The sequence below is a fragment of the Bos javanicus genome, chromosome 15 (genome assembly GCF_032452875.1).
Source record: "Bos javanicus breed banteng chromosome 15, ARS-OSU_banteng_1.0, whole genome shotgun sequence".
Lineage (NCBI taxonomy): Eukaryota > Metazoa > Chordata > Mammalia > Artiodactyla > Bovidae > Bos > Bos javanicus.
This window is the reverse complement of record NC_083882.1, coordinates 53,284,259-53,304,784: the sequence shown is the minus strand read 5'-3', so window position 1 is coordinate 53,304,784 and position 20,526 is coordinate 53,284,259. Positions and strand designations below refer to the sequence as shown.

Here is a 20,526-nt window from a genome sequence, read left to right as displayed (position 1 = left end):
AGTGTTGTGTGATTTATAAAACATTTTCACACTCTTGGTCTCATTTGTTGTCACAAAAAGCTCTTTGAGAATGCTTTGTTTATATTGATATATTTCTGTTGTTTTGTATCCTAGTGAAAATCAAAAATTTTAATTTTCTAACAAGATAAAGTCAAAACAAAAAACAAACAAGATTAAGTGCAAACATTTGAAAATTAAGTTAGGTAACTTTGGAACTTACAAACATTCAAATTGCACTGAGAATTAAACCAGGGCCTGGTTTCTGATCTTTAACTTTGCCAATATCTCCCTCTCTCTGGGTCTGAATTTCCTCTACTATAAAATGGGTGTGTGAAGGAACTTTTAGGCTGTAGGATTAAATGAGAAAATGGATCTTAGACACCAGCACAGCACCTGGCTCATTAAAGATTGGTTCTCCTAATATGGTGTCTAACATCCATTTTCCTCCAATTCTGAGACATTCTTAAAGTAATATTCCAGCCCACACTGTGCGCCAAAGCTCCTAAAGAGGTGCTTTGAGAGAAAGACAGAGCTCAAAGCCAGCTCATTAACATAGCTGGAACAAAACCATTTCACAGGCTCAGTTAATCAGATAGTAACAGGCAAAGGACAGTGTTTTGACACCGTCATTTTGTCCGAGTTTGTTTTGGTTAGGGTGCAGGAAAAAAATCGGATGGGTAGAAATAACACAAAACAAAACTAACAATGGCTAAAACTACACGTGGTAAAAATTTCTTATGGATGGAAAAGCAAACTGAATGATCCCATCTCTGTTGGTAACATTGAACGTTGCAGGGTTGACCCCTGGAAAAGTTCCACTTGGTAGAAATAATCAACACAAAATAAAACTGACAACGGCTCAAATTGCTCCTGAGAAAAGGTGGACTTGGTGCAAATAATGATGAGAAATTTCATGACAGCTGAAAAAATAATCAGTAAAAATTGATAAAGAGAAAAGATAACAGATGAATCAGATCTTTCTTGCAAAACTGATATAGAAAAGGATATATCTTTATGAAATTTCAATTTAGAAAAAAATTTAGAAAAGTCAAATTGTTTTAACTGTGCTATACAGAAAATTTATCAAGGAATTAAATTGGTTTAATAGAACAAATTCCTTAAATACTTTAATAAATTCATTAATAATAATATAATTCTGAGTAAAAGGTTTACATTACAGTCCCCACGACTTAGATGTGGGGATTTGGAGAGAGAATTCCCAAATTAGATGAAGGGTTGGACTGTAAGTGCCAATTTACAGTCTTCAAAGCACTTTCATACCCATTGTTTTATTGGATTCTCCTAATAACATTATGAGGTGACAGGCCAGGAATCATCTTGCCATTTATAGACATAAACATGAGGTTCAGAAAAAAAAAATTAAAGGACTTACTAAAGGTCACCCAGCATGTTCATGGCAAGGTCTAATTTAGGATCTGATTCCCAGATTCCTAATCTGGTAAGCTTCCTCATACCTATTCCCCTAGCTCAGATATGCTTTACTGGCTGGATAGACTCAATCCTTTTCATTTTGACTGCCCAGCCTCCACTCTCTGCCAGTTGGCGAAGAGAAGGAGGAGGAGTGAAGCAGGTTTAGAAGGTGGGATGGTCAATGCAACACTCAGATAGGGGAAGGGATACAGCCCACATTTCATAGGCACATTTTTTATTATTCTCAGAAAAGGGAGAAGAGGGTCTAGGATTTTGCGGGCAGGGAGGGGACTTGGAATTTTAAGGCTGGGAGAATAGGATGAAAAATGAGGTAGTTTGAAAAAGATAGAGCCTGATGCATTTGGGGAAAATGAGTCATAAGTCATAGGAGTGTAATTAGATTAAGGTGGGGTGAAGCTGCTGAAGAGATTGGCTGCAGCAGGACTATGGACCAAATTAAGCTTTGATTCAGACAACCTGGGCTTTCTCTGGTAGGCCTGTGCTTCTCTGGTTGGCTAGCTCATGGAGCTGGAATGTTCTGGTGTTTCTTGCAGAACAGTGAGGAACAATTACGTAAGATCTAAAATGCTGTAACATATTTCATACAGGATTTACGTTAAGTCAGAGGTCATCTGATACCATATTCCATATTCTAGAAGAACTGGGCATAGAAGAAGGAAACAATTGTTTTTTTTTCAGCAGAGCCACTCAAGATCTTAGTTCCACAACCAGTGATCCAACAGAAGCCCCCTGCAGTGGCAGCATGGAGTCTTAACCACTGGACTGCCAGGGAAGTCCCAGAAACAATTTTTAAGTGTAAGATTTATTTTATTTGGTTCACAGATAATGCTTGAAGTGTTGCTTTGTAGTCCCTTTACAATAACTTTATTCCTCCCTCCTCATTCCTCTCCCCAACAGTGATCTCTGGCCCATAGATTAGAAACCATTGTTATAAGAATTCAAATAAAAGGAAAATCAGTATTCTAAAATATGTTCTTGGGGAGGCAGGACTTTGGCTTGAGTTTCAACAATGAGTAGGAGTAAAGGAGAAAATGGGTGTAGAAAGACCAGAAGATGGAAACATTTAAGAAGAGACAATGAAAATTGAGAAAATCCTCTCTACTAACTTACTATTCTTTTATGAATTGTAAATGACCACTATTATTTGTTTTAATAGTGGAAATGTTGGGCTCCCAGAAAAACTAGATAGTCCTCCTCTCTGAGCACCACTGAGGACAACAGAAAGCCATGAAAAGCTTTTAGGTAGCAAAAACAGGTTGTTGTTAGATTTGAAAATTTTATTTTTTGAAAAAATAGTTTATAGCTTAAAAAGTTTGTACTGTTTTTAAACAATTCTGGCAGTATGAAGATAAAAATTACTTTAAATCTGACACACTTTATTCCAAGATTATTACAGATACTATTTTGGGGAACGTTTTTACTGAAATCGTTCTATGCTTATAGAACATTGTCTCAAGTTTCACATAAATTAGATCACTCTAAACATGGTCTATTATCATTTGAGAATAAGTTGTGAATAGTTTTTGATGTCAAGAAATAGACCCATATCATTATTTTAAACAGTTGTTTAATGCATTGTTTGTATATATAATTTAACCAGCTCCTAGTGATGGACACTTAACGTTTACCCCACTATAATCAACAACCTGCGATAACAACCTTGTCCATTCATCTTTTCCAAATTGATTATCTTTTTAAGGTAAATTATTAAAAGTAACGGAGCTGGGTCAAGAAGTACCCTCTTTTTATATTTGAGCTCAAGCTGCCAAGTCGTCTAGTTTTGCAGGGAGACCAGAAGGAAGCTGCTGCATTAGTTCTGGTGCGAGACAGTGGTAAACGGTTATTCCGAAGAGTACAGAATCGCAGGTGATCTTGCCCATCTAGGCCTGTACTCGGCTGGGTGGCATATTTCCTTCCCTTTCCCCTCTCTTTCACTTCTTTATTTTAACATGGAGGAAGAACTGAGAACTGCATCTCCCAGCATTTCGCAGGGACCACACTCCCTCGGAACTGTAGTACCAGGTCTGAGAAGGGTCCGGAAAGAGGGCGAGAGGCTGTGAGACATGCTGGGAAATGTAGTCCAGCGGGAGGAGGTTTAGGGTGTGTGGAGGAGTGTGCGCGCGCGTAAAGAGGTAGGAGACGCCGCAAATATCGTCCCTTGAGGATGGGGCTGCTGGGTGACCTAACTTCCTTCCTGTGTGGTCTCTGAGTCTACAAAAGCTGCCCGCGGGTGGTTGGCTTTACTCCATTGTCTGTGACCGAGGAGGGAGCGGTCCCTCCGCTTCGGACGTACGGTCGGAGGCGCAGGCGACGCGCCGGGCGGAACGGGGCATGCCGGGAGTTGTGGTCCCGTTGAGCTGAGGCTGTGGGACGTGTCGCGGCGCTTCGCCGGCTCCTCCTTCCCCTCCCTTCTCAGCGGCCCCCCGCCCCTTCCCTCAGCCTCCTCCTCCCTCGCCCGCAGCCCAGCGTCCCCTGCCCCCACCCGTCGGGCTCCTCGGCGGCTACTGCAGAGGATTCAGAGCCGAGTCGCTGAGGAGGAGGCGGCTCCTGGTCCCTGCGCGCCATCCGCCACCTTACTGGACACGGGCGACGGAGCGAGAGCGTCGCCTCTGTAGCCTTCAGAGAAGACAAGGGCATCGCCGCCTCAGCTGCCGCCGCCGCCGTTTTCGCCTGCAGCGGCTCGCCGGTGAGGAGATACACCCCCACCCTACGCCGCTCCGCTCTCGCTGAGCCTGGGCCGGTGGTACTGGGGAGAATGAGAATGGGGGCTGCGGACCCCCTCACGGGTTGGGGGAAGGGGGTTAAGGTCGCGATGGAACGGCGGGCTGGCAAGGGAGACTTGTCCAGGCGCGGGCTGGGGGTGGGGTGAGGGTGGGACACTAGCAGGTTGCGGGGGGAGCGACGAAGCAAGGGGACTTTTAATGGAAACGACCTGGGACAGGAGTATGGGATTGTAGGGTTGGGATGGAATTTGGATGGTTTTGGGCGAAATGGATGGTGAAACTGGAGTGGGATGGCTTCTAATGGGGGAGGGGACTGAATGAGGATGGTGGATTTGGGGTTGGCCTGGAGCAACTGACAGCTTGGGATCTGGGCCGGGTTGCGAGCTAAGGGGTTGATTTCAATAGAAAGTGCGACTGCAGAGTTGGATAGGACCCTGGGGGGTGGTTAATTCTGGAGTGTGGCGTGGACCTTCCTCAGGCTGATAGAGGAGGTAGGAGCTGGGGGTGAGGGGTTTTGGCATGGGTTGAGACCTGAGCTTGAAGTGGGCGCTTGCCATCTGGGGTGGTGGAATTTGTTGAGACTTAAGGAATAGCGTGGGTTAGGCGAGCAGAGGAGGTAGAATTTGGGGTTTTCCTGGGGAGTGCTTATGGAAGTTGTAATAGGACCTGGTGGGGGGTGGGACTTTTAATGAGGGGAGTGTGAGGGAGCTGGCAGGACGGGGTAAATTAGTAGAAGTTAGGCCCCAAATGGGCAAACAGGGATCGAAATTGGGGGTGGGGTGGGGTGGAAACACAGCGGGATGGCATTTAGAGTGATGTTAGAACTGCTGGTGGCTCCCTGTGTACAGGATGGAGGCGGAGGGCAGAGAAGATGCTTCCGGGCCGGACTCACCAAAAGAATAGTGGCAGGTGGTGAGCAAGGTTGGGGGATGGTATCTTGAAGAAGATGTCCCTTGGCCAAGGTGGCCGAGGCTGTTTGGGAGAAAGAATGTATGAGATGAACTAGGAGGACCGGAGAGGTGGGTGATGATAGTGAGGTAGCTGCTGCTAGATGGGGCTAATTAAGGAGTGGGAAACCTGGGGCTATTGGTATGGAGTGGGCAGGGAGGATGGAGAGGGGCAGTAAGCAATATTGGGAGGAGGTTGATTGGATGATTCTGGAGAGGAAGGATTGGGATGGCCTCCAAGAGACAGGAGAGGGTTGGGAGTGGACTTAAATGGACAGCTTTGGAGGCTATGGTTGGGGGACTTTGCAGGGGACAGAGAAGGTACATTAAAGACTGGTTTCTAGAGGACTTCTTAAGCTGTTACTTTGTTTCATTTGTATTAGTATCATGTGGAAGTAAACCATCACAAAGGGTAAAGATGAGTGGGGCTTCAGTCAAGGTAGAATTGAGGAGGGAAGGTATCTTCTATTATTCATGTATTTTAAAAAGAAAGTTGAGGGGAGAACCCACTGTCATAACTAAAGGTGAAGAAGATGAAACTGGAATGTGATAGATACCTTTCTGTTTGATGTCTCTTTCTGTCCAAGGTGTGTTTTAAAAATTAGTCCTGAAATTTGGTATTAAATAGATTTGATGAGCTTAAGTAGTTAAGGGAACATTCCTTGCTTGAGAACTGATGAATGAGACTGAAAAATATAGGCTGAATTTATTTCCTAGTCAGGCAACGTGCGTGTATTCAGAAAGAGCTTATGCCTTTTTTTCCCCGCCTTTTAAAATTGATTGCTTGAAGACTCCATTTATTGGTGTCCTTGTTTGCAAGGCAATTAGGCCCATCATTGTATTGCAGGCTAATAATCCTGAGATGAATCTTGGCACTACTGCTTTATGTAAACAGAAGACAGGAAATATGGAAAAGTCATAAATATTCATTGGTGAGATGGTTTGCTATTGATGGAGTTTTTCATTTGATTCTCTTTTGACATTACTTGATAAGATTTAAAATAATTGGATTGTATTTCTATAGATTGAATTTTCTTCCAAAGGAATTCAGGTGGTTAGAATTCTGTCAGATGTAGATAAAAACATAGAATCATTTTTATTTTATTTATTAGGAGATATAAGCGTATTGCATTAACTACAAAAATAATACATCCATCTATTCATCAGAGATTTTATTTAAAACTTAATGATATGCTCATTCTTATGGCAGAATAGTGATGTTGGAAGGTAGAGAGGGATGTTAATGGAGGAAACATCTTTAGGGAAATGGTTTTCTGGACTTAATTGCATTAACTATGATATGTTAAACATGAAGTGGCTGTTGATTAGTGCTCAGACTGAGGAGAAAATGGGGAGAGATGTAAAGATAAAATTGGCACCAATGGGATCAAAATAATTCTAGTTTTTGGTTCAAGCTTCAGAGTTTAGCTCGTAAACAAACCATTTTCCTTGGCTTTCACAATTGAGCACATAAAAATACCCAATATAAAGAATCTTTTTTTGTTGTTCTGAAATGGACAGAATGATTGAAGGTTGGACTTAATCGTTGGAATTGAAAGTGTTTTGTTATGAGGAAGCTTTCTGTGTTACAATGAAAATCAGGTTTGAGCAGTTACTGGTAATTTGATGAGAGTGTAATCTAACTAATGCAAGCGTTTCTCCTCATAACTTTACTCTGGGGTCCAGCCATTGCTTTTGTGCATCTGCAGGCTTGATATAGAGGTGGGACATTTATATTAAAGCTGTAGCTTTTGAGAGCTCAAAATGGAAAATAATCACTTGGGAGAAATGTCTTGGTGGATTTTTTTTTTTTATCATAACTGTGTTCACCTGTTCAGTAGAAATGTATATAAAGTGTTTTAGTATCTTTACCTCATTTGATTCTTCCAATATTCTGGTAGCAAGAGGAGCAGTGGAGGTATTGGTGTACAGGTACACTGGTTGAATGAATAGCTTGTGAATTAAGAGGTTGAGAGTCTTGGTTTCAAATTCCCTTTCTACCACTTGATAGCTGAATAATTTCAGTAAAGTTATTAAAAACTTTTTATCTTAGTGGTAATGTTTAAACAACATTGTGAATGTACTTACTGCCACTAAATTTTACAATTAAATATAATTAAAAATGGTAAAAATTTAAAAAACTAACACTTCAGAAGGCTGTCTAGGGGAACAAATCAGTTCATGTCCTGAAATAACTTTATGTCCTGAAAACATTGCACATATGTGAAATATTTGTTCACTATTTATTTACTTATTGCCTGCTAAGTGCCAGGGGCAAATGAAAATGAACAAAAAAACAGTTGTCAAGGAGCTTTCAGTGTCATAGGAGACATAGATGATTTAAATGTGGTGAGAAGGGACTTCCCTGGTGGTCCAGTGGTTAAGACTCCACACTCGCAATGCAGGGGACATGAGTTTGATCCCTGGTCAGGGAGCTAAGATCCTGAATGCTGCAAGGTGCAGTTAAAAAAAAAAAAAAAAGTTAGAAAAGTGAGGTAAAACTAATATGGTGGTCAAGAGTGTGGATTCTGAAGTCTGTCCACCATTTACTAGCAGTGTGACCTTGGGCACAATGGTCTCATCTGTAAAATGGGCATAAGAGGACTAATCTCACAGGTTGTCTGGAGAATTAAACTAATCCATGGAAAGCATTTAATACAGTGTGTTATATAGTACACATTAAAAAGTATTAGTTGTTGCTATTATTATTAGACAGGAAAAGACTAGAATGTGAATAGCCTCTTGTGTCCTACCATTGAGTTCTTAGTTATTTATGTTATTTATGTTCTATTATTTATTAAGGAGGTATTACTTTGTATTATTATCTCAGTTTATCTACATATACATGTTTGCATATTGGTTCTATAGTCTAGGAACTTTAAACAGTAAAGTACTAAACATATGTTAAGTGTTAGCTTTCTCATATAAAATAAGAAAAACTGCTCTGAGAAGAGTAAAAACTGGTCTTAATACTTAAGATTATACTGTAAGTGGAAGAGTTTGGGTTTTAGACCTGAAGTTCTTGTTCTTCAATCCTATTTATATCTTCTTTTCAAATTGTGAAATAAATCATATGTATAAAAGTTTGTGTAATATAAATCTTCAATTTAAAGACTGATAGCAAATTGAAGGCCTCAGTTTTTGCTACTCAGCTTAAAAGGAGATTTTTAGTATCTTTAAAGCTTCTTATGATTGATTCCTTTCCTTCCTTCTCCCTCAGAAGTAACTACCACTTTCCTGAATTTTGTGTGAATCATTCCCTTTTAAAAATAATTTTACGAAACAAATATGTATCCTAAACAGTATATTTTATACCTTTACAACTTTATATAAATAGAAAAATGTGTAAGTATTTTTCTGTAGCTTGCTTTATTCTTATTTATTATCCTTATTTGTTAATTTTAAAAGAGCTTTATTTCTTCCACCATTAATTAAAATAACATGCTCATGATAGAAATTGGAAGTTATAAAAAAGTAAAAGGAAGCAAAATTATTGTCTGTAGTCCCTTTACTCAGCAGCATTTCTTCTTTGTATGTATATTATATGTGCTTAGTTGCTCAGTTGTGTCCAACTCTTTGTGACCCCATCGACTGTAGCCCGCCAGGCTTCTCTGTCTGTGGGATTCTTGCAGGAATTCTGGAGTGGGTTGTCATGTCCTCCTACAGGGGATCTTCCCAACTCAGGGATGGAACCTGGGTCTCTCGCATTGCAGGTGGAGTCTTTACCATCTGAGCCACCAGGGAAGCCCATGTATATTATATATACATATTTAAAAATGTATATTCTTCAGTAACTTCCTGTAAATATGCACACACATACCTATATGGGTAGTCTAGATGGCAAGAGAAACCAGTTTACATTTATGGATTATCCAGATATGGGTCAGTCAAACTTGGAAATAGGAATGGGAGTGGGTAGTAGCAACCTTTGTGAGCTGTGAAAGAACAGCATCTTAGATTTACTACATACTGATTCTTTGTAATACCGACTTAGAACATCATGTCATGTTTTTGCAAGTCACTTAACTCTCCTCTGATCCGAATTTTTGTGCATCTTTTTGCAAAAAGGCAGCCTGGTACATTGGTCCTCACCTGATTGTACAGGAAGGTCTGTCATCTGATGTACAGAGCATACCATGAATAGGAAATCCTTATACATATCAGAAGCTTAGCAACCTAAGCAGCCTAAATACCAAGAATTTTTTGTCTAAGAGATGTGAAATCCAAATTCATTAGTAATCAGTTGGAGCTTCAGTTTACTCACCTGTAAAATGGGTCTCAAATGAGATAATAAATGTGAAAATACTCTTTAAACTGTGAAGGATAATATAAATGTTAATTTTTTTTTTTCCCCTCTAGTTTACAAAACTGAAATCAGGCACCCACACAGAGGTGAAAAGCTTGTCAAATTTGGTTTACTGCCTTTCTGAAGGGTTCTTCTCCTAGTGGAGGAGGAGTACATGAAGAGCAGTTCACAGTTTCTCCCTTAAAACTTGAAGATTGTTAGATACAGTGGGACAGAGAGGCTGTTAGAGACCTTTCTCCTAGTGAGTTTATGGGACCTGGTTCTACGTTAACTGCTGGCTTGCTCAAAATGGAACAGTTGAGACTTTTTGAAGTGGAGAATGTGGTGTGCAATGTATGTTTTCCGCTATCCTGACAAATACAGTCGTTTCCCTCTTAGTTTTCTACCTGTAACTTATTACAGAGATAGAGTACAGTGAGATGGATCATTTGTGCATATGTAAAAGATAATATTCAGTTGTTGGGTTATTTAATGGATTATATGAGATGAGAGGTGCTTCCTTGGTGGCTCAGATGGTAAAGAATCTGCCTGCAATGTGTAATAGTACAGCTTTCTAGCATGTAAAGTGAAAGTTGCTCAGTCGTGTTTGACTCTTTGCAACCCCATGGATCTTGGCTCACTGGACTTTTTAAGATTCTTTCTTTGAGTAGTCTTGCCCACTCTATTGGCTTTAACTGCTATCGTATGCTGATGACTGTCAAAATTTCTGTCTCCAGCTCAAACATCTTTCCTGATCTCGACTTGTATATCTCACTTGCTATTGACAGCCTACATTTTGATGATCCTTAAATTCAGTAGGTCCAAAACAGAACTCATTTTCCCCATCTACTTCTGACTTCTCCCTTTTTATCTCCCCTAAAAGTTAAAATCATCCCTTCCTGTAGTTTTGTTAACTTAAAGGCACTGCTGTCCATCCAGCCATTCAAGATATGAATCTGTGCTATTAGTCTTTTCTTGTCCCTTATCCTGTAGCCCCAAATAAATCCTCCTAAATATTCCTGAAATTCATCTCCCCTTTACTACTGTCACCTTAGTTCAGCTCTTAATCTTGCCTGTACAAGGACAGTAGCCTCCTAACTTGTTTTTGTATCATCCATGTGCAATAGTAAACCTGTCTTCCTCTCAGCAGCAGAATGTCCACATCACTCCCTTGCTTCAGTCCCTTCATTGGCTCTGAAGTCTAAGCTCCTTAGCATGACATATTATGCCTTCTGTTATGACCTGTCCCGATGTACTTCACTGGTAACACTGAGCAGTATGTAGTTTATACAGATGTTTTACAGTTTTACACCTTTGCTCATGCTGTTTCTCCTTTTATTCATCCCTCTGGGTTCTTTCAGCATCCTTAAAGTTTGTCATAAGTTCACAAGGAGCACCCAGTGTGTGCCCCTGTTACAGTACTTGGGCTGTTTCAGGAAAATTGACTGTTTCTGTCTGCCCCTTCACTTAACTGTAAGTTTCTTGGGAGCAGGGACTGTGTTCTAGTCATCTTTATAGTCCTTGCTCCTGGAGGGTGCCTTGTAAGTAGTGAATGATTAATTTTTGAACTGAACATAGAAGAGATGACAAACCAATAATATGATATTCTAATGAGTAAGATGATAGGTGTTTTTCCAGATGTAAATTTTTATTTATTTACAGTGTAATTTAGAACTTAATTGGATTGATAAAGGCTTTGGTAATAATGATATATAACACAGGTTTCAAAAGTGGAAGACAGCAAGATGTGCTCAGTGGTTAGCAAATGCTTCTATAAAATATTTTAGGCTTTGTGGGCCACATACAGTCTCTGTTATTTTTTTCTCCTCCTTCTCTTTCCTCTCCACATCTCCCTTCTTCCCTCCTCCTATGTTTCATTCTTAGTTAATAGGCTGTACAAAAACAGGCTGTGGGTGTGCCATAGCTTGACAATCCCTGGTATGTTATCAGAAATCAGGCTTAAAAGTTGTAAAATTTTTATTTTTTTGGCCCTACCACATGGCATGCAGGATCTTAGTTCCCTGACCAGGGTTAGAACCTGTGCCTCCTGCAGTGGAAGTACAGAGTTTTAGCCACTGGACTGCCAGGGAAGTCCCTTAAAGTTGTAGAATATTGAAGAGCTTAGAGACTAAAGTGAGCTCAATTTTCATGTTTTGTTTATTATAAAATTTAGTTCCTTTAGGCAATTATGCGTTTTAGTATGAAAAATAATTGTACAGAGTCTTTTTTGTCAAAGTATTCTGTTCATCTAAAAGTTTGACATTTTGTTAAATGGGCCATCGATTTCTGTATAAAGATGCTTTGAAAACACCTTGGTTTGTAAAATTCCAGTACAACTTCCCCACCTTTCTCAGTTTATGCAGGTGTCTGGATGTGCCTTTCAGAATATGTCTGTTTTTATGATGATATAAATTGTGTTGTTTCTTAGATGCAGACATTTTGAAGGAACCCTAGGGTGATCTATTTTTCACAGAAGGTTCAATCCCTGGCTGACTAGAGATTATAATCTTGATTTGGCTTCTGATCATGTCCTTCAAGCTTGATAGTTTCTGCTGATGCTCATTTTCTAGTCTCTGTGTTGTAACTTTTTATACATATCCTAGTTTTCTTTTCTTCTTTTTTTTTTTTTAAGGTATCATGTTTTTGTTTCTGTTTTTTAGCTGTACCATGTGGCTTGTTGGATTTCAGTTCTGCCACCAGAGATTGAACCTGATCCTTGGCTGTGAAAGCCTGGAATCCTAACCACTAGGTCACCAGGGAACTCTCTGTCTTAGTTTTCTAATGTGTTGTCTCTCTCTTTTATTTTGAATTGATAGCAAAAACCCTATCTGTATGTATGTGTGTGTATATATATGCATATATATATATATATGTATAGTTGCATTACTTATATTTCTGCAAATATAATTATACTTTATTTGATCTGCAGTGCACAGGTTAGTCATGTAGCATTATTTTCATTTTAAGGATTAAGAAATCAAGACATAGGACTAGTAGGAGATGAGTGTGAAAAGATGAAAAGGGCTTAATATTTGAATATCTGTGGTAGGGAGTATGCTGGGTGCTTACTGTCTCTGAGTATATAATTTAATCCTAATATTTACCCATTTTAGGGTATTGCGCCCATTCTATAGAAGAGGAAGCTGAAGAAACTGAGACCTGCGGGGACTAAGTAGCTTGCATTTGGTTATATAGTAAGAGAAGAGAAGCTTGTATTAAAAATCTGATCCACCTTAGTCCAAAGCCCTTATTCTTTTTACTGTACTGTATATAAAGCTCCCTTGTTTTAAATTCTTAGATCAATATTTTTCAACCTACTTAAATGAGTAGTAGCTTGGCTACACATTCAACTTCCCTGAAGATCTGTTTTAAAAAACTGTGCTAGTTCTACTCTGACCAGTGCTAATAAAACTTCTTCAGGTGAGTCTAAAGCAGGTATGTGTATGGGTGTATTTTTTTTTAAGAAAATATAAATTAAAAAGAAATTGTATTGCTGTATATATAACATATGAAGAAAAAGTGCACAAAAAATGTAAACAGCATTCAGATCAAGAAATTTGGGAATTCCTGGTGGGTCAGTGGTTGGGACTTGGTTCTTTCACTGCTGTGGCCCAGGTTCAGTCCCTGGTTGGGTAATGAATATTCTAACTTCCAATACCATAGATTATTTTTTGCCTCTTTATGAATTTTTATAACGTATGACTGGCTTTTTGCACTCAACTTTGTGAGATTCATTTATGTTCTTGCATTTAGCAGTGGCCTTCCCCGGTGGCTCAGAATCCACCTGCCAATGCAGGAGATTTGTTTTTGATCCCTAGGTTGGGAAGATCCCCTGGAGAAGGAAATAACAATCTGCTCCAGTATTCTTGCCTGGGAAATCCCATGGACAGAGAGGCCTGGCAGGCTACAGTCCATGGGGTGGCAAAGAATTGGACCAGATTTAGCAACTAAACAACAATAACAATGTAGCAATAATTTGTCCTTCTCACTGCTATATAGCTGCTACTGCTGCCAAGTCACTTCAGTCATGTCTGACTCTGCGACCCCATAGACGGCAGCCCACCAGGCTCCCCCGTCCCTGGGATTCTCAAGGCAAGAACATTGGAGTGGGTTGCCATTTCCTTCTCCAGTGCATGAAAGTGAAAAGTAAAAGTGAAGTTGCTTAGTCGTGTCCGACTCCTAGTGACCCCATGGACTGCAGCCTACCAGGCTCCTCCATCCATGTGATTTTCCAGGCAAGAGTACTGGAGTGGGGTGCCATTGCCTTCTCTGCTGCTGTATAGCAATAGTTCTCAAACCTTTTGGTGTCTTCACTCTTGCTTTTGAAGACCCCTAAGAACTTTTGTTTGTGGGTTGCATCTACCAATATTTGCTGTTTTAAAAATCAAAACTGTGCATTTAAAAATAATAAACCTATTAAATATAGCATATTTTAATGAAAATAGCTATATTATTACCCCCAAATAGAAGGATATTATTTACAATTTTTCCAAAGCTTTTCACTGTCTGACTGGACATATATCTGCTTCTACATTCAATCTGTTGCAGCTGGTTGTTTTGTTTATGGTATATAAAGCATATCCTGCCCCATATATGAGTGCGTGTGCATGCTAGGTCGTGTCCGACTCTTTGTGACCCTGTGGACTATAGCCCACCAGGCTCCTCTGTCCGTAGGGTTTTCCAGGCAAGAATACTGGAGTGGGTTGCCATTTCTTTCTCCAGTCCCATATATATGTGGCTAGAAAAGGGAGGAATGTTTTAATTGACTTTTTTTGGCTGTACCACAAGACTTGAGGGATCCTAGTTCCCTGATCAGGGATTGAACCTAGACCCTCAGGTAGTGGGAGCATGGAGTCCTAACCTCTGGACTTCCAGGGAATTCCCTTGGTTGACTTTTTAGGTAATTGATGGATATCCTTTTTTTTTTTTTTTTAATAATATTACACTGAAACTTGTCAACTGGTAGTTTCTTTAGAGGTCCATTATTTTATGGACCCTGAAGCTATACAGTGAGCCTTTCATACTCTATTATACTAAAGTCTGCTGGTCTGTTTTGTACTTTTGAATGGGTTTTCTATTCATGCATAATTTTGTGTCACCGTGCTTTGGTCATCTGGAAAATATTGGCTCATTGAGTTATGCAGATCTTGTAAAAATGTTGACATATTTTATCATACAGTGTCAGATATTACATTTGTTAATATCTCCACCAATTCTATCAGACAAGACTTCTCTAATTTTTGCTTGAAAGCTCAAATTTTGTCATTGGCAACAAATACTGACAGTTGTTTTCCTTGAAGTGACAGTCTCACATTGTTCATTTTTGAAAAAATGTCTGCCAAACATCCAAGTCTGAATAATCAGTTTGTCTGGCAGTTGTTTTTTTAAGTTAAAATGGTGTTTCATGAAAAAAAAAAGGGGGGGGACAGGTAATTCAGCTTGCAACTCAATTGCATAAGTGCCTTAGTGTTTTTTCTTGAGAAAACTCTTGTACTTTGTTATGTAGAAATATTTATAGGTAAGGAATGAGATTTAATAGGATTCATAACTTTTGTGGCTTCAGCAAGGCCTCAAAATAGTTTTTTTTTGGCATTGGCTCTAAAGAATGCAATGACAGTGTCACGATTTAATGTCACTGCCTTACTTCAATTCAAGATGGGATAGTTTTATTAGTATAATTATGTTTCCAGGCTTTACTTATTTCTTATTGGAGAAATAGGTAGATTTCTTAGTGAAAGGGGCTTCCCTGGCTCAGAGGGTAAAGAATCTGCCTGCAATGCAGGAGACTTGGGTTTGATCCCTGGATCAGGAAGATCCCCTGGAGAAAGGAATGGCTATCCACTCCAGTATTCTTGCCTGGAAAATTCCATGAACAGAGGAGCCTGGTGGGCTACAGTCCATGGGGTTGCAAAGAATCGGACATGACTGAGCGATTTGTTAAAACTTTATTAAAAATACTGCTTTGAAAGCTAGCATGAATATAACTGTTTTTTCCTTCGCTTCAAGTGTTAGTCGCTCAGTTGTGTCTGACTGTTTGTGATCCCATGGACTGTAGCCCACCAGACTCCTCCATCCATGGGATTTTCCAGGCAAGAATACTAGAGTGAGTTGCCATTTCCTTCTTCAGGGGATCTTCCCAACCCAGGGATTGAACCCCAGTTTCCTGCATTGCAGGCAGATTCTTTACCTTCTGAGCCACCAGGGAAGCCCTTTCCTTTGCTTAGTAGAACCAAAACACTTCAGAGTTGAGCAGTTTTACAACTTTATCAGTATGTTAGAAAATCATTGGGCTTGATCCTTATTCTTTACTATTTGTGTTGAAAGAAAGGTGTGAAGTGGCTTTTAGTGAACTGTGCATAGCTGTGTATAAAAGTGATCCTCTGTCTTCCTACCCTTAACCAGGAGCATTTGCAGTAAAAGAGAACGATGCAGATGAAGTCATGATCAAGTGATCTTATTGTGTAATGACTGGTTTTTCACTGTGATTGGGCAGAAGTGGATGGAGGAGGGTAGGCTAAACAAGTTATGGTACTGAGCATTATTTTACCTTTCCGCCAGCATCCCCATACAGCCTGGAACCTTAGGGGAAGGAGAATTAACTTTCACTGTGTGCCTACTTTGTGCTGGGCTGTTTAAGTATGGTAACATATTTAAATATACAGTTCTCCTGTAGGGTGGCCATAATTGTTTTATTTTGCACATGAGAAAGCTTTGGCTCAGAGATGTAGAGCCTACTCAGGCCCACTAGCCAGTGACTAGGGTGGGATTTATCCCCAGACTTTTCTACCTCCAAAGCCTGTGAGTGGTCTTTACTAAATTCTGTGCTATTGTCCAAGGACAGTGTCTCACTGATTATTTCTGAATACTTGATATCTGGAACCTAGTAGGGTTTAGTAAGTTTCTGTTGAATACTTGACCTGGTGCTAAATAAGTGAACCAGTTTTTACAGAGTAGGGTATAACCCATCCCCTCTGGGCTGTGTGTAGATTGGCATGGTAAGAGTCTGGTCACCATTTGTTGTTGTGGGGAAAGGGTCAATCTTCTTAATGATAGACTATCAAACTGTTTAAATAATTTGGAAATTTAGGAATTGAGAAAATCTAATGGGATGAGTTTTCATTAGATTGTCAGTGATTTCCTCAGGAATAGATAATACATCTATGTTGCCTCTGATTTCTCCCTTAACACCTTTGAAACCTGTGTAAGTTACTTTACTTTTCTGTACCTCATTTTTAAAAATCTTTAAAAAGGGAAGGGCAGCAATAGTAGTACATAATTCCGAGGTAGTTTTGAGGATCAAATGAGACAGTTCATGTAAAGAAATGACCACAGTGCTTGGTATATACTACTGTCAATAAATAAGAGCTATTATCCTTCTAGAATGAAGCATGAATTTAATATGATTTTTAGCATGTTAAGAAGGAACAGTATTTTGGCTTCTAAAACATTTTTGTTAGAGAAATAAAGCACTGAATTTATTGGTTTTTGTATTTGGGGATTTGTTTTCTGATTGTAGTTTGCTTGGTCTTCCTGGCAGCAAAGGTCTGATATTTTGGTTGTGTGCCTTGATTTATTCATGAACCAATGCAGGTATAGTATGACCTTTGGCTCTCCATCAACTTTTTAAAACTTTTTGGTCTAGTTGAAACGGTTTGAATTGTTCTGGAAAATTCACTGATGTTGATAGTTCTTTCTAAATTAAAAATGTCAGTGAATGTGAGAGATGCCCCTTTCTAAATTTTTTTCTAAGTATACTACTCATTACTGAGGGGATCAAGTATTTCTCCATAGTACTCTGCCCCAGAACCAAAGAAAGAGTGTTCTTTGAATTTTTCTGCCTTTATTTTTGTTGGTGGTAATATTATCCATACTTTTGAGACTTATGTTTTTGACAGCACTTTTTTTTTAAAGTATAGTTGACAGTACATTTTGATCAGGCTGTGGAATTATGGAGGAGAAAACCAACTATCCATTCTAAATGAGCATATCTGAAAGCCAGCCTGCCCTTCAATCACATGTCGATGTAGGTATTCTGTCTCCTAGATGGGGTTCTCTTGGTGGTTTAGTCATTAAGTTGTGTCCTACTTTTGTGACACCATGGACTGTATAGCCTGCCAGGCTCCTCTGTCCATGGGATTTCTCAGGCAAGAATACTGGAGTGGGTTGCCATTTCCTTTTCCGGGGGATCTTCCCAAACTAGGGATGGAACCGGAGTCTGCTGCATTGCCAGCGGGGCACCAGGGAAGCTGAGCCGCCAGGGAGCCCCAGATGGAGCTCTGGTATGGTGTTTTTAGTAAGAGACTAGGCTCAGTGTTCTCCCCTTAACTCTCTCCAGTGTCATTCATTGTTTGTCTCTCCTCCCAGCTTGCACATTTTACCTCTAGTTCTAATGAAGTGTACATTGTTGGGTGTTTGCAGTTCTCCAGACCTGCCATCCTTTTTGCTTTAATGTCTTTACGCATGCTTCTCTTTGGGCCTGGATGTTTCCTTTTAACTTTTAATTGGTCTAACTCCTGTTCAGCCTTTAGGATTCAGCCTAGGAACTAACCTTGTCCAGAAAGCTTTCCTTGACTTTCCTGGGTTGGGATTGGGTGCCCCATCTCTGGGTTGCCTCATCGCTGGGTTGTAATTATCCATTTATTATTTATTGGTCTCCTCTACTTTGCAGTGAGCAAGGATTGTATGTAATTATCCTTTTATTCTCTAGAACTTATTCTTCGACCTTACACAGAGTAGGCATTGGTAATGTCTTATTTGTGAATCCATAGTTTCAGGCTGATGTGTTAGCATTGTAACTTCCCAACCCATGTTATTCTAGGCTGTTTTAGTAGAATGGTTTTTTTTTTTGTGGCCATTGAACCTTGCCTTATGTTTTCTTCATTACACTTCAGCTTGCACTCATCCTCTATTTTTTGCCCATACAGTAGACATGTAGATCTTCATAAAGAACTTGATTTGTGACAGGTCCTGAATCTCACTTGGAATGAATGAAATCACATTGGTAAATGGAAAAGCTGGGATCTTATGATTGCTTTTTAAACTCTTAGTTCTTTTCTCTGCTTGCAAGTTTTCCTCTTTATTAATTTTTTGGTCAATTTTAACTTTTAGGTAACATAAGATGAATGCTCCAAAACTAAACCACAAGTACTCCGGTTGTGCGTTTGATTTTTTTGAGCCTACATACAGGATTTGACTTATCTCTTATGGTGGTGGGATGACTGAAACTTTAACAAGTGGAGGGGTTTTAAGACTTATTAAGAACTTAACAGTTCCTGACAGGTGATTTAAATTATGGCTTCCAAAAAATATTTTGTTTAGAGTCTTATTAGCACACAAAAACAATCATTTTTGCCTGCATTCATTTAGTTACTATGAATATCAGGCTCTATGCTAGGTAGGTTCTGATGATACACAAAGCTGAGTAAGATGTGGTCTCTGTCTGTAAGGAGCTCCTAGGTGCAAGAGAAAAACTATACACAATTTCAGATGAGTGTGTTGTACAAGCTGTAAAATAAGTAGCGGAGAGGGAGGTGTTAATGCCTTTTTCAGGGAAGAGTTCCTGGAGGAATAGACACCTGAGCTTATTTCTAAAAGAGAATAAGGTCTTTGTGTGTGGAAGATTCTGGATGTATGCTCAAAATCTGGATTTGAACCCCAGCATAGTCACTTATGAGCTGTCTGACTTGGGGCAAGTTGTTTAAGCACTCTGAATCTCACTTTTTTCCTCCTCTGAAGTGAGGATAATCATGTCTGTCTGTTTTTGAAAGTTGTGAATATTTAATATATGTGAAAGAGTTTCGTAAATGTGCTAAACAAATATTACATCCTGGTTTTTGTTTTTCATTTTGACAGATTGGAGCATAAGTTTTCTTACTCAGACCAGAAATGAGAAAAAAAAAGACTGGGTATATTAGTGCATAGATATTAATTATAAAGTGTTAACACTGTAAGCATCATGATTTAGAGTGAAGAGTTTTAAGCTCAGAATCCATGAAACTTTGGTTCTGTGCTGTTATGAAAGATATTGCTTAAGATGCTTAAGGAGTGGTCTCTGAAAATGTACTGTGTGTAGTTCTGAGTGGCTTGGATGGCAATAAGCCAAACTGGAAAGAGCGCCATTGCTTGTCAGAAGACTTATATCTGTGCTGCTGTTAAAAAGATTACTTAACATTTCAGAATTACATTTTCCTGATCAATAAAACAGAGAAAAGTAATAGTTAATTTGCAGACTGAGAATTAGGGGTAAGTTGGGTAAAGTGCATACTATTAGCCATAGTCAGTTAAAAGTTTAATTTGTAGAATATTAAAATAAACTTTCTTATCTTTCAATATGAGACACTTCATTTAGTGAAACTTGCTTGAAGAATAGAGAGAACGTACTAGGTGGTGCTAGTGGTAAAAACCTGCCTGCCAATGCAAAAGACCTGGGTTTACTCTCTGGGTCAGGAAGATCCCCTGGAGAAGGAAATGGCAACCGACTCCAGTGTTCTTGCTTGGGAAATACCATGGACAGAGGAGCCTGATGGATTGCAGTCCATGGGGTTGCAAAGAGTGGGACATGACTAAGCGACTAACACATAAAAGATTGTATTTTACTTCTTTCTTCAAGTTCATTCTTCAGAATAATATTGCAGTTCAGTTCAGTCGCTCAGTTGTGTCCGACTCTTTGCGACCCCATGAATTGCAGCACGCCAGGCCTTCCTGTCCCTCACCAACTCCCGGAGTCCACCCAAACCCATGTCCATTGAGTCGATGATGCCATCCAACCATCTCATCCTCTGTCGTTCCCTTCTCCTCCTGCCCCCAATCCCTCCCAGCATCAGAGTCTTTGCCATTGAGTCAGCTCTTTGCATCAGGTGGCCAAAGTACTGGAGTTTCAGCTTCAACATCAGTCCTACCAATGAACACTGAGGACTGAACTCCTTTAGGATGGACTGGTTGGATCTCCTTGCAGTCCAAGGGACTCTCAAGAGTCTTCTCCAATACCACAGTTCAAAAGCATCAATTCTTCGGTGCTCAGCTTTCTTTATAGTCCAACTGTCACATCCATACATGACCACTGGAAAAACCATAGTCTTGACTAGACAGACCTTTGTTGACAAAGTAATGTCTCTGCTTT

At 39.7% G+C, this 20,526-nt stretch overlaps 1 protein-coding gene across 7 annotated transcripts in view; it reads left to right on the top strand.

Annotated features, from left to right (window-relative positions):
• The first annotated feature begins 4,047 nt into the window (after positions 1-4,047).
• The window catches only part of FAM168A (family with sequence similarity 168 member A), a 202,367-nt gene continuing 185,888 nt past the window's right edge, over positions 4,048-20,526 (top strand). For 3 of the 7 annotated variants that reach the window (XM_061380789.1, XM_061380781.1, XM_061380780.1), the window contains exon 1: positions 4,048-4,138. The gene's annotated coding sequence lies outside the window, so the exon portion shown is untranslated. The remainder of the gene's footprint in view (positions 4,139-20,526) is intronic. The other 4 variants (XM_061380788.1, XM_061380783.1, XM_061380785.1 and 1 more) reach the window with 3 other exon arrangements.